Here is a 15170-nt window from a genome sequence, read left to right as displayed (position 1 = left end):
AAGGCTCTCCGCCCTGTTTAGGTTTTGGAATTTTCCTCCGTTTTGGCAGAGGTTTTTGTAAGACGCTCCGTTTTTGCCAAAGGCTTTGTAAGACTCTCCATTTTTGTTGGAGCTTTCACTGGACTCTCCGTTTTTGCTGGTGGTTTTGCATGTTTCTCCGTTTTTGCCGGAGGTTTTGTAGGCTCTCCATTTTTGTCAGAGGTTTTGTAGGACTCTCCGTTTTTTGCCTGAGGTTTGGTAAGATTCCCCGTTTTTGTCGGAGGTTTTGTAAGACTCTTCGTTCTTGCCAGAGGTTTTGTAGGTCTCTCCATTTTTGTCGGAGGTTTGGTAGGTCTCTCCATTTTTGCTGGAGGTTTTGTATGTCTCTCTGTTTTTGTCAGAGGTTTTGTAAGTCTCTCTATTTTTTCTAGAGGTTTTGTAAGTCTCTCCGTTTTTGTCGGAGGTTTTGTAGGACACTCCGTTTGCCGGAGGTTTGGTAAGATTCCCCATTTTTGTCGGAGGTTTTGTAAGGCTCTCCATTTTTGCCAGAGGTTTTGTATCCCCTTTGGCATGTATTAATGTCGAAGGCTCTACACACTATCGGAGCTATGCAATACCTTCCAGGAAACCTAGGTAGTCTTGCCTTCCAGGTGACCTAGGCATGCTACGCCCGCGGTGTGTAGGCTTGTTGTGCTCTCGAGGAAACGCCACGGTGCACCACAACACTGTCCACCAAGGGTGTGCCCTTATACGACCGAAGCTATGCAATACCCTCCAGGAAACCTATGCTTGATGCCTTCGCAGTGACCTAGGCGTGCTGTGCTCGTGGTATATAAGCATGTTGTGCAATGAGGATTCCTTACGACAGCATTCCTTAGAGCACCGCATCTTCACATCAAGGTCATCCCTTGATATGCGATGTCCACACTACCGAAGCTACACAATGCCTTCCAGGACAGCCTAGCATAATCTGCCCTCTGGGTGACCTAGGCACACTGTGCTGCTGCAGGTGTGTGGGATCCACTACCCAGCAGGGCAAAGCCTACCCTCTGGGAAACCTTTTCAGGTGACTTTAGGTTTAGGCAAGCAATGCTTATAGGTGCATGGGCGTGTCACGCCTCCCAAAAAAATTCTTCGGGGGCGCCGTAACTACATTACCAAGGAGGTCCCTTGATAACTGGTATCTACAAACTATCGAGGCTATGCGACGCTTTCCAGGAAACCTAGGCTTGATGCCTTCACGGTGACCTAGGCTTGTTGTGCCTGCAGTGTGTAGGCATATCGTGCAATGAGGATTCCTTGTGATAGCATTTCTCAGAGCATCGCATCTCTGTCTTCGAGGACATCCCTTGGGGCATGGCTTCAACACTATCGAGGCTATGCAATGCCTTTTAGGACACCTTGGAATACTCTACCCTCTGGGTGACTTAGGCATGCAGCGCGGTTGTAGGCATGGGTTTTTGTATGGTTATGTACTAGTTAAGTTTTGCAGTCTACTGTTGGCAATAAGCAGCTAATTGCAGTGTAAGACACAGCTAGGTCAGATGACTATTCATAGCTCATGTCAAATGAAGATGTAACTTAAGTTCTACTGCTTACTGCTAAACAGGGACATAATATAGATTTACCATTTCTACCTAGTGGCTATCTGTTGTAAAAACTTCTAGCAGTAGGGTTGGAGGCCTCCAACATATTTTGATCGTACTGTATGAAAGATAGACCAGCTGGGTAAACTACGATAGGTAGTAGTGGGTGTATCTTTGCCAGAATAAGGCCTCTATTATGAGGCTTGAAGGTCTCGAAGCCTATGGCTAGGCCAGGAGAGGTGGTCCTCGACCCCCTCGGCCCTTAGCCGTTGCCCGGCTCCAGACGTAATCCATCCAGAGCCTGGCGACGGCGTGTGTCGAAGGTGAAGCCAAAGGCTAGTCGGGAGAGGTGGTCCTCGACCCCCTCATCCCTTAGCTGTTGCCCGGCTACGGAGGTAATCCGTCCGGAGCTTGGCGATGACATTCTCCAACTCAGTCCTCATCGTTGGGATATTGCACCGTCGGTGGCGGAATTGGTGGCGACATAGTGGGGTCGGAGGGCCAGAGATTTGCCCGGGAGTTTACCCTAGGCTTCCGACCCCTGTGCCGTCCTTCGCTGGTTCCCTCTGTGGCCAGGTATCCTGCTTGTCTTCTGAGGTACTCCTCTCGGAAGGTCATGAGGTTTCAGCAGTCGTTGGTGTTGTGGTCGCGCCCTGATCCGTACAAGATACACCCATATGCCTCCGGGGTACCAGAGCTTGTGGTTGATATTGAGGTTGCTGTCGAGGTCCACGTGCCCCGAAGCCTGTAGTTTCCCTAGGGATTCCTTTCCTTTAGGGAGACCGTCGAGGTCATCTGATGAACCAGTTTTCGGAGCCAGAGTGGCTCCGATTATGCCTCCCTGGACGAGGTGGACTTGGGTTTCCCTGCACGCGGCTGATGTCACAAGGGCTGCGTCGTGGGCGCTGGTGGGGTCTACGCACTACGAAGCGTTGCGACTCCTCAGAATCCTCTTTCGCCGGAGGGGCCCGAGGAGGACGCCGGGTAGACAGATTCTCCAAAGATGTTGGCTCGCCCAGGGCATCCCAGGTGCTGTTGAAGGAGATACCTTAGGACCAAGTCCAAGAGGGAACATTCCTGGGTTCGATCGCCCAGAACCACTGGAAAGTGGCCTTCCTGGCGGTGACCTCAGCCGCGACCTCTCCTGGTGCAACGAGGTCTCCGCCATGTAGAGGCCATAAGGCCTCCGTGCCATCTGGAGTTTCAGTACCGACCAAAGGTTATGGGTCGGTCAAGGCCGGAGGAACGCGATCCCATATGGCAGCGAGGCTAGAGGGTACATGTGGTGTGCATGGCTGAGACAGCCATGCATATGTTGCATGGTTGCAACGGTGGATATGGTGGCTAGCGCATTGGTGGTTTTTCTAGTGGATTCCTACCTCTCTTTAGCACTTTTGTGTTCGCATCCCCACAGACGGCACCACTGTTGTGCAAGAGTTCGTCTTGCCCCAGCAAGTACGGTGAGAGTTTCTTCTAAGGAGGAGACTCAAACTTGAAGACGAAGTTTGAGAGGAAGGAACGACACAAATGTATTGATAGTAGAAAAATGGATCGGTCTGGAGAGTATCACAACGTGGTTTAACACTCGGGCACCTTTGTGTGCTGCGTGTTGCCTTGAGCGTTCTCCTTCTAACCTCCCTTTCCAGATGACTACTACCCCCTATTTATAGGGTGGTATGTAGCTTAGTGTACAAGTTATCACGATATACAAATATCTAGGATCTGGCCGAATTACTGGGCCTTATCCCTTATCCTAGATAACTACTTTTTACCCTACATAGAGGATAAATATCTACTATAGTAACTATTATAGTGCCTGCACCTTGAGAGGTGAGCCGGTCACCAATTGCAGCCCGTCACCGCACTGTCAGGGGTCTCAGGATAACCTCCATTATACTGGGGTGTCAGGACGGCATCCACTAACCTAGGTATTTAATGTCGGTCACTTCCTTGCATGCAAAGGATGCCCGGTGTTCCCGTTCTGGCCGATCTTTCTTGAGGCTTGATGACTCACCCTGTAGCCTTTGAGAAGTCTGCCCGAGCCCCGGAGATGGAGACTCCAGGGGAGGCATGGCTCCGGGAGATGGAGGCTCCGGGGGAGATGGAGGTTTTAGGGGACATGGCTGTTGGGGAACGGGTAGGCTACGCTAGCACAAAATAAATTTTCTCTACCGCATTCAACCAGGAAGCGATGCGAGTAGGGGATCATGAATCATTACCACTTGACGAGCAGTGCAGCGGAAGAAGAGTTGGAGCAGACCAATCCAACGTCGTGCGCGTCAAGTAGTCGTTCATCAACCTCGTCCCGAGCACCTTCCGAGTACTCGCGAGTACTTCCCGAGTACTCCCGAGCACAACCCGAGTACCCCCGAGCAGATCAGCACCGCAATAGTAGCAGCGCCTCTACGGTATCCACACGTACAAAGATGGAATCGCCGTGCACTGGTGTGCTAGCACCACACGCCCGGCTAGGGTTTCGAAGGGAGTTCAGGAATAGGAGGCGGCTAGGGTTTTTGGTGGTAAGATCTGTTTTTCGGAAAAACTCAATGCGCCTTGGCCCCTGCCTATTCTTATATAGAGCACGCTAATGAGCCTTTAATCAACATTAAAGCTCATTATGACTCTAAACCCTAATGGTCCTTTAATCAACATTAAAGCCCATTAGCAGATCCAATCCGCAAACTCGATCGCCTCTAGAGCATATCACCAACAACGGCTCTAGGAGATGGAGGCTTTAGGAGGTATGCTCCCTGGGCATGGGCTAGCTGAGCCATTAATCATCCGTTGCCTCGTGTCAGGTTGGCTGTAGGGGGTGTCCTTTTCTTCCCTGATATTATCTCCGGGGGCTAGCTAGATCTTTAGGCTTCGGAAGGCCACATGGGTACCGGAGGGGTGGTCCAAAGGGGTTCGCAGCTTTTGAGGGCTAGACCTCCTGTTGAGAGTCCGGAGACTGAAAGCTCCAGAGGAACTTTTGATAGTGTTGTCAACCATTATCCTCAGACTGATCTATTTTCCTCCAACATCTGCTTTGCATGCAAGCAAAGAAGAGCCAGTAGTTTGCAGTGCCTTAGTTTGGCAAATCTGAATAGGCGCTTGAGTTAATCATACAGCTGCGCCTACGAAGAAAGGGTAGAGGAACAAGTGCTATGCAGAATGCTGCATGCAGCGCTAGCATGGTGTTCTTGATACTCCGCTGTCATCCTCGGTGCAGTGGCAGATGCAACTCGATCACAACCATTCGAAAGTCAAGTGTAACTCTATTTAGGAAATGGGAAGGAGTTAAAAGGTACGTTTCGAACGGAGAAATTTCGCAGGAATTTATTGGGATTCCAACCGAAACCTGCAAAGTCTCGTGATGTTCCTATGATGCATTTCATTTAGAAGGAAAACTCCTAAGCTTGGACGGTATGCATGTTCACTTGTGTGCACCTTTTATCTGCTTTCCTGTCTCGATTGATTTGCTGGTTATATTTCTGACTATGGCTAGTCTCCAGATGTGTTTATTTACTCTTTTTTTTTAGGGAATACAGTGGAGAAGCCCCCACTGTTGTATTTATTGATATATATAAAGCAAAGGAAAACAAGCAAAACTGTACAGTTCCCAGAAACCGAGCGAACAAGTGAGGTCTCCATAATGAGTTTATTTACTTGATGAATCACGTATCAGCTTCACTGTTGGGCCTGATAAATCTGTGCTCAAATCCTTCAAAACAAAATTTGTTCTCAAGAAACAACTGGAGTGTACGTCCTGGTTGGGCCGAGTGATCCAATCACGTGATATGAGCTTTTGGGTTATTATAGTAGAGATTAACGAGGATGATGATATGTAGTTACACAGGAATATTTAAATATGCCAATAGTACGTACTAGTTAGTACAATACCCTTCCATTGTAATTAATTTTGAATTTGGCACCCCTACATTGCGAGCAAAGCCAAGCATGGGAGAAATATATAAGCCATGAGTAAGTGGGCAAGTGATGCTTGATTTGCCATCTTTCAAAAAAGGGAGTGGCTAACCAACTGTCCACATATTTGGCCCATCTAAATATGTCAGATTTTAGGTCATCTGATGGGTCACAGTTGAGATTAGAAACCCAACCCGCATCGCCTCTACCTCATTCCCACCGGGCGCCTCCCCACCGCATTGCCTCTTCCTCATTCGCCTCAGCTCCTTACCTCCTCGCCCCACGCGACAACTCCCTGCCACCTCATCGGCGCCGTGCCCGACTCCAGTGCGTCCCACCCACCTCCGTCGCCACTGCTTCTCCTCCTCGCGCTCCCCTGCCTCCACCACCTCCCCGCCCGACTCCGATGGCACCCGCGCTGCCAGATCTACTGCCCTCGACCGCCGCCACCACTAACCCATCCTACCTCGACGCCCCGCCGCCATCCCTGCCCAACCGTTGGTCATCCGCTGTCCGCGGCCAGCGGCGCTCCTACTGCCTTGCTGCCCCACCCCCATGACAGCCACCATCGCCAGGTCGGTGGCCTCCCACAGAGCTCCCTCTAAGCCTACAACCCCCAAAATTCCTCCCGAAACCCGAACCCTAACCTTGAAAACCCCAACCCTAACCCGAAGGAAGCTCCTCAGAGAAGAAAACCTCGCCGGCGATGATGAGTGCTCGCCGTAGAAGAGGGGTGTTGCATGAATCTCACGCAAATCGTAAGGTACGAAATTCGATAGATTTTCTTCTTCCTTTTATCGACAGACAAATAGCAATTTGGTTCAAGAAAAGTTGGCCGATTTGCCATTTTCTTTTTCTAAAAAAAAAATCCTTAAGGCAGAGATATAACTTTTTAGACCAGACAACAGCAAGAGATGGTCTCACGGGGTACCTGTTGGCTGTAGCAGGGGGCTTACTCCAGTCATTTTGCACTGTAACGCATGTGAACCAGTTCTCCGGAACAAAGAAAAAAATTCAGAAAAAGAGCTGGTATTCTCATAGCAGACAAGCGAAGGCAGTAGAGGGCAAAACTCAAGAGAGAGAAACTGCCACCACGTGCAACGTAGCAACTGAAAAAACTCCATGTATGTATCAAAGAAAACACGCCTGTCTTTCAGAGCAATTTGTCATTTGTTCACCTCTGTCTAAGTTTCTTGAGCTCAAGACAGTAGAATCGATCATCTGAATGGAGAGCTCAAGTGTTTTGACTGATTTCTTCCCCCTGATCGTCTGATCTTACCATTCATGATCTTTTGCTGGATAGGATTCGCGGTACAAGATCAGGAACCAGTCCTAGCATCAACATGTACAGGTAGCTAGTGGTAACAGTGGCACACTGGCACTGGACAATGGCAGCAGTCACAAAAAGAAGCAGCAGCCAGCTGCTCCTGCTCGTCCTGCCCTGCCCTCCATTAAGTGGGTTGGCTGCCAGTGTGTGCTGTATCTTAGGAGTTTTTAAATATTATTTTTTACAAAAAATTTAAAAATATTGCATAAATTAGAAAAATTACAAAAATAATCTACTGTGGCTAAGTGGTTGAGCGAAATCTAATGTTTGCACAATGAAGAAACGAAAATTAGATTTTCGCTATTTCAACGCATGAAAAATTGAATTTTCACTCATTGAAATAGCGAAATATTTTCTATGATTGAAAGAGCAAAATTCAATTTTTCGCAAGACCATCGTGCGAAAACTGGAAAATTGTCAGATGAACAAAAACCGACATATTTCAAGTTGTCTCCTTCCCTATTTCTTTATTTAGACAGTGTGGTTATTATGCTCCAAAATTCACAAAACTTTTTCATTAGGTCCTATAAATTCAAACATGTACAAATTCATCCAAACTCTTATGAAATACATATAAATATCACATGAAATTTATTCATGTTTGAATTCAAATTTGTGCCGAAAATGAAACTGTCAATTTGTCAAGGATAGAGCTAACTACTGAAAATGGCTTCAATCAGAGCAACACCACTGGGAGAATAGATCTTCAAAAGCAAGAGCAAGCAGAACAGCTGTGGCCTGCAAGGGGCTTGCAAGGGCTTCATATTCGCCCTCCAGGTCACGGAGCTGTTGGAATCATGGCCTGAGCAGGTCCCCCATGGCAGGAGATGGGTAAGCAGCTCATCCTACACTGGAAACTAGCTGTCATTATACAGACCTCAGCTCGTATTAGCATCTCATACAGTTCTTGCTCATGAATTTGTGTATATATTCAGGTACCAGTCGAGAAGGCGTATGAAGTCTGTCAGTATGATTGGATGCGAGAAACGCTAGACAAACTGAAGGAGCGGCTGCTGTTCGAGAGCAATTTCGCACTTCTGTCATTGCCGGAGCTGCTGGACTCGTCGAGCCTATACATGGTGATGCCGGCAGTAGCTGAAGGAGTTGTAGCATTGTGCTAATGCTGCTGATCTCACTCCAATTGGGGTGGTGAGCAGCTTTGCTCATCATCTGAACTTCCTGGAGCCAATGTTTCAGACGGTGATGATGGTTCAGGCTTTTCTATCTCACCTGCAGAAAGAGATGCAATGTCAGAATCTTGTAGAATCACCAGAAGGACGCCTCATCTTGTTAACGATTATGTAATAACTGTATCATGTTGCTGAGAACTAATTGAAAGAAAATTAGCTAACAAATTTCACATTTCATTTGTCAAATGTTTCAGCCTTCTAAATTAAATCCAATCACCAACTGTAACCTGTCCTTGAATGTTATTAAAACTATCTGGTGCCATGAGAACAGAATTGAGTGATGCAGAAAACTGAGCACTGCGAATGTGCAAGTCAGAATAGCAGAACAATACAAAGCAGGAAAAAGCTAGATTTCAAAGACAAAATGGAGTCAACAGTACCATTACATGTGTTCATCGAAGAAGCAAATTCATTCAACATATGACATACTACTGTATTGAATCATCTCAAAAACACTCACACACCGAGACATACCTGATGGAGAAGCTGCTTATATCAAGTCATTTGCAACCCGATCTCCGAAAAAAAACACTGGCAGCCCGCTTAATACAGAACCATTAGTCCGATTGGGAAGCTGGAAATGCACAGTACAAAAGTAGAAGAAACAGAGAAAGTACTGATAAAGTGAAAGGCAAAAGGATACGAATCAAATGCTATGCTTTCTGAAAACCAAACATATACCTCGGACAACACATAAAAAAAGTCAGGAAAATGATATGGTACAGGAAATGCTAGTGCAGAACTAAAAAGGTAATCAAATGCTATACTATCTGAAGACAAAATATACCCCTGACAAATACATCCCGAAAATCAAGATAAGGAATTGGTACAGTACATTCTAGCAAATTATTCACTGAAAATTAAGGTTAATTAGCATTCTACACAACTCACAAGTCACAACCTAATGCACTCAATCAGCTGCGAAATGAAATGATACACCTCAAAGCTAATTCTAAACAGTCGGCTTCTTGTATAGTGCTACTACTCACTAACACATACATGTACAGTTGACACACTCCACTTAACCCACTTATTCAGAAGAATAGAAAGCCTTCTGTGGAATTGTGAGCTATATACAGATGGACGTTGCCATTTATTTGATCAAGAATGTGGTTTTCTCTTCTTTGGTAGGGGGCTAAATGCAGCTGCAGGATCCAAAGAGGCAGAACAACCATTTGGCTGGCCAAGGCTACCAGCTACCACTGAGTGGCTCACCATGTCAAAGTTTATTCTAGTGTTAATTCTCCTGCTAGTACTGCAAATTTAACATGAAACGGAGTGATACCAGTAAGTGTTGTGCCATTTAGGTGTACCGTAAAAGTCTTAAAAAAAAAGGGTGTCCCATTTTAAACTAAAACGTACTAATTTAGGCGGCTATTTATAGCAGCCAAATCTTTCGACGGACCCTGATAAGCATGGGTGCCTTCGCCGATGCATGCATAAAAACTCCTGGAACTTGGTAAAAGCAGTGCATCCATCTGACAGGTGCAATAAAGAAGCATGTGTTAAAATGACATGGGAATGCACAAAGAGTTTAATGCTAATTGCTAATTGTAAACATTGAATCACATTACCCTAGCCCATGGTTAAATAAAAAATCAAGCTATTTAGATGTCTATAGATTACTAAACTGTGACATGAAACGGACAATAAGGCTGCAGCAGTACCACTGCCACCTAGCCTCAAAGCATTTAACAAGTGGACAATTTTCCTGTGCTTTACAAAAGGGCTACTAGCCCTAAGGTTACTTAAAATAAGGTGACATGTGGTGACAACAACTGTAGCAGCAAAGAGTACTCCAACCCCTAGGAATTTAGAGACCTGCATATTGAGAATTGTCCCTGTCACTTTGGCATGTAAGGAGCAACCTAGTGGATATTTTTTCTACATAATACATTACTGTGTTGTGTATATAGAGAGTTTTAAACATCCATACGCTATATAAAAAGATCATCCGTAACCTTACTACCTTACCAAAATAGATTGGAGGTATATAAGTCAGCCTAAGAACTTCAAAAGAACTAAAGGAAGAGCAAACAGGCAAAGTAAAGCAATATTACACGGAATGAGGAAATAAAAACCTTAGTTTGCCGCAGCGGAGACACATAAATATTATGAGAAGATTGTACTTTCTTCGGGGACATATCTGGTAAATTTGAGAAAGGAGATGGCTTAGGTGATCCAGGAATTTGGCCTACAGAGCAAGTAATAGTAACAACATCAGTCACTCACAAGTGAAGAAATAGCAGTTCAAAGTGAGAAAAGGGGGTATAGTTGTGAAGAAATAGCAGTTCAAAGTGAGAAAAGGGGGTATAGTATGTACTAATTTCATTCTTCAGGCTTGGCTGCTGAAACAAACACCTCATTATAAAAAGTAATGATATCAACATGGCCTGATCCTAGTCCCTGTTAATAGAAAAGAACTGTCAGAAGAAAGGAGCAATAACGATGAAAGCAGCAGCTTTAGAAAGAAATGTAAAGAAGATGAATATTGAAATCTGAAGGTCAGGTACATACTCCATTGCGATTTCTACTCCCTAGATACTTAAAAAAACTTCTGGTTTGCATTGCGGCTCCCTCTTGTAACTGTTGAGTATCTCCCTGAATGACAGGGTTAATTGAGAAACCTGTCAGAGAAGGTATGATCAGCTCAAATAACAGGGAAAAAAATAACAGGAATTCATTAACTAGCACATATGTACCTTTGCAACACCATAGAGGCAGCAAAGAATAAGTTGGTCAATATGATATTTATATGTATTCCATAAGAGTTTGGATGAATTTGTACATGTTTGAATTCAAATTGAATTAAAAAGATAACATCACATGAATGATAAAAATGCATATAAAGGGAGCATTGCAAAGGAACTCACTTTTTCACCAAGTAACCTAGGATTGGAAATAATTTTAGAAATTATTAGGCCATATGAGAAGAATATTACTGAATTTTCTCAGATTTTTGGGATTCTTTTTAGGACTTAAAAATTGCTAGAAGTTCTAAAAGTAACCCTCTTTGGAGTTTTTTATTTTGAAACCTACATGGGATACTGAGGTGGATCTGTTTAAAATATATTCACCATGAATTATAGAACTTACTGTCCAAATAGAGAAAGAGGGAAGGAGAAAATTTGGAATATGTTGGTTACTATTCAGCCGACAATTTTTTCTCAATGAAAGTTTCACACGACAGTCCAACGAAAAATTGAATTTTCGCTCTTTCAATCATAAAAAATATTTTTAAAAAATAGCGGGAAGTGTACCTCACGGTGCTGGTGCAGGAGCTCTTGGAGCTTGTGGCATATATCGTCGAATGTCTTTTCCATCGGGAGGAGGGGCGAGGGGTTTTTTTATGGGTACAAATTACGACGCGCACACAACACTCTGTATTCTTTTTGTTTAATAATATTTTTTATTGAAAAATTGTAAAACTAATAGCTAAATTCAAAAATTGCAAGAATACATATATATCAACACACGAAATGTCGATAAGGGTCCTGTCGGTGTTCCGAATGCCGATAGCCTACGTGGCACTGAGCCAGAGCCCTGTCGACATGCGGAAAGTGAACAAAAGGCTTGTCGGCATTCCGCGTGCCGACAGGACCCCAGATAGACACTGATAGGGTTGTCGCGGGAGCGGAGAGCCAATATGCTTGTCGGTAAATGGAAAGTCGATAGGTCTATCGATGTTCAGTTTGCCAGCAGACATCTTTTTATTGATTTTTATTAATAATTAGGGTTGACGACAGCTACTTTTCCATTTGAATTTCATTTTTTTTTAATAACTTTATGTTATAGGAATATTGACAAAAAACTATTAATCGAACAATAATAGTCGGGGAGCACAATTATCATAGAGTCAGGCACGGATGTTACATACGCTGAAAAATATTACATGGGATTTATCATCGGTGCGTGAATGGACCCTAACCATAAAAGAGGTGACGATAACAAATGTTGGTATGTACAGTATGCCTAAAGACTAACATAATAGTGTGCTGCTGCTAAACCTAACATGCTTTAGTGATTGAAAGTAGGTCGGGTTACAATAGATGCTCTCTACTAAGTGCATCTAGGATATTTGCCCTTTCGCAGAGCATTGGGGCCTCCTGCCTTAGCGCGATGGGTCTGTTTCGCGTCTTCAGCTGCGGCGCGCTCCTCCACCACCTTCTTCATGTGTTCCTCGTCCTGACACTTTAGCCATAGTTCCTCCTACTATTGCTCGTATTCCCGATGTTTGTACGCTTCGCTCCTGCGCTTTTGGACTCACTGCTTCTAGTGCTCATTTTGCTTCATATCCAGCTATTCTATGAAGTCACAGATAGGTGGAGGAGACTAGACAAATAAAATAAGAGAGAAGATTAGTAAGACAATGCATGAAATCATATGGAAAGTGTTACATGAGTGATTTATGTCGCTATACCGGTGGGTACTTAAATGGTCTATATCAAAACTTATCGTACTGGTAGTTGGCACACATGAAAAAGCGTAGACTATAGGTGTAGGAGATGTCATGGGACTCACGAAGCCTACAAGGGTCATCACAGAAGCACATCGAGGGTTTAACCCCCAGTGGGATGAAAATCCCCCCAATGTTTCTTGGGTGAGCTTGGTGGAGCTGATGAAGACATTGCAGTTGAGATAGTTGAGGAAGGAGTGATCTATCCATGGATGAGAGTGTAGTTATTTATAGTAGCTGAGGGCTGGTGCATGGACTAAGTACATGGGCTTGGCTAGGGGCTGGAGCATAGGATTTTCTATGAAAGCTGGAAAAGCTATGACATTGATGCTTGGCAGAGATTCTCTGTGAAAGTTGTTGCTTGGTGTGGTCATATCATTCTCCAAAAGTTCAGCAAGGAGTTCTTATTCCCTCTGCATGGAAGGTAGGGAATCCTATGAAAGCACTGGGCTTACAAAAAAGGTATTGATAAAATGATAAAACCAGATCATTTCATTAAAGAAAGTAAAATACATCACAAATAAGGGTCATCTTAAGCATTCATTGCCTGTCTGTGGGTACAGTACGTAAGGCAATATGCACCGACTCGTACCCTGCTCGTACACATTCTATGACAAGTTACAATGGCATATAGTACTCCATCGCTAAAAGAAGCATGCCTTATGGAAAGACATATTGTCGGGTGTAAGAAAATATCTACTAGGTTGGTGGAAAAAATGGAGGCTTCTCATCTAGTACTCCATCGCTAAATGAAACATGTCTTAATGGTAAGTAGTAATGGCTGAACATGTAATACATAGAACGTAGACATGTATGGATAAACTTTTTAGTGGTACCCCTAATAGGCCAGTGCAGTCTAGCGAATAGACTTCTCAGTGCTACCCCAAATTGGTCGGTGCAATCCACACCCCTATTTAGACGTCTATGGTAGAAATACTACGGAAATAACAATGCTCTTCCTTGCGCGTTTTGGCCGCCATGTTGGCATGGAGATGACGCTGTAGTCCAAGTTTATGAGCATTTCAGCGACGCAGGCCATCGATTCTTTCATTGTCCACATTTCAAAGTAAGACCAAATAAAAACGCACATTCTTTGTGATTTTCACCATACCATTTACTTATCTCATATATCAATTTTTTCAGATGGATGATTGTGGTTTCCAATACTGGATTGACCTGTGGTTCGAACCACACATTCAAAAATACATCATTATCACGTTATTATCGCGAAACTACATGAACAATTGCGCCAATAGAGAGCCAACAACGTAAGAAGTCGCTATATCCTGCATGGTAGGTCGAAGGAACAACTGGGAGTAATATGGATGTGTTCTAGCGGATGGCTCATGCGTTGATTTCGTATTTAATGTGTACTATTTCCGCCAATGTATTTCATGTAGGTCATTCATGTGCAGTATGCTACATGTATCATACTATTGTAGTTGTAGTATATGAGGGTATTGTCAATTCATATTATGCTACATGTATCATACTATCGTAGTTGTCAGTATGAGTACTATCGATGTATTCCGAGGTAGTGTGTTACACTTATGTAATTTTTTATTGTATGTGTTGTTTGTAATTGAATAAATTGTACCCTGTCATGTAACAGTTATTAGTGGTACCCCTATTGTGTTGTTGCAGTCAAGATGGCATGCAGATACGTTCGAAAGCTAATAAGATTGCATAATGCTAAGCTTTTGGAAGGCAGGAGAACACGGGTAATAAAACCAAGGTTGATAACATAGTACCAACATAAACATCCTACATGACATGTCAATCAGATAATAGAAATAACATAAACATGTACAGGTACTGTCTAAAGGCATAGTCAAGGGGTGTCTCCATGGCCACAGGGGCGCTTGATGCGCACACCCACCAGCCTCCGTCTGGCAGCTGCTCTGTGACGCACCTAGTCGGTGGAGAACGTAAAGGGGTCGCGCGAAGGGTGGCAAGGGCATGCAGCATCTGCAGGGGTGGTAGGGTCGGCCTGTGATAGATGTGTCAGTGGAGGTTCCCCAGATGTCTGCGACGGGCCCTCCTCGTCGGTCGGCTCCATCAACCAATCATCCTTCAAGGAGAGCAACGAGTCAGACGCTGCGTCGAAGGATGGTGGAACTGTTGCATGGTACAACTCTGTCAAATGCCATACATCACAGTATAGTTGAATTGAAAAATACAGTCCCGAGTGATACCATTGATAGTGATGAACCTAGAACTGAAGTATCCGAGCGAAAACCTGGAGTTGGCATGTAATGCAACGGTTGTGGCCGAGACAATGAGGCGTGTTCTGTGTGGAAGCAAGTTAGCGTAGCCCGAGCACGTGATGGTGACCTCGTTTGTGTGGTGGGCCCAACAACGTCTGATACCCTCTGCATCGAAATCCATTGAGGCAATGCTGTGCTAGCCAACACAGACCGGCCATGAGCTCACCTAGGTCAACCTGCGGTGGGACCGACTCCTAGCGATCCACGAAGTCTAGTAACTCAGTGCCGACATCCCTACCCGAGCGACCACATTTAATAATGAGAATGGAAGTCAGTACAATGAAATAGCCTCACGTACATTGCGTGGTACGCCACCTATGGCTCCGTAGCAAACGTATCTGTGACCTCCGGCTCGTGCTGCGGTGGCTCCGGAGGCATAGGGAAGCACCTAACTCGCGTCACCTCGTGGAACCAGCGCAAGTATGCGTCCTCTGTCCTAGGGTCGTAAGGCTTGCTGGG

The 15170-nt window shown here is 44.7% G+C and overlaps 1 long non-coding RNA gene and 1 pseudogene across 1 annotated transcript; one reads left to right on the top strand and one right to left on the bottom strand.

The window, feature by feature from the left end:
• The first annotated feature begins 7464 nt into the window (after positions 1-7464).
• LOC133889394 (nudix hydrolase 12, mitochondrial-like) lies at positions 7465-7919 on the top strand (annotated as a pseudogene).
• An 8-nt stretch (positions 7920-7927) lies between these two features.
• LOC133888756 (uncharacterized) lies at positions 7928-8668 on the bottom strand. Its single transcript, XR_009903827.1, has 2 exons — positions 8463-8668; positions 7928-8028 (listed from the first exon to the last, which is right to left on the bottom strand). It is a non-coding gene; the product is annotated as an uncharacterized LOC133888756 (long non-coding RNA).
• Between the last annotated feature and the right edge of the window lie 6502 nt (positions 8669-15170).

This window comes from Phragmites australis, chromosome 13 (genome assembly GCF_958298935.1).
Source record: "Phragmites australis chromosome 13, lpPhrAust1.1, whole genome shotgun sequence".
Lineage (NCBI taxonomy): Eukaryota > Viridiplantae > Streptophyta > Magnoliopsida > Poales > Poaceae > Phragmites > Phragmites australis.
Note: the sequence above shows the minus strand (reverse complement) of the source record. Positions and strands in the feature narration are given on the sequence as shown.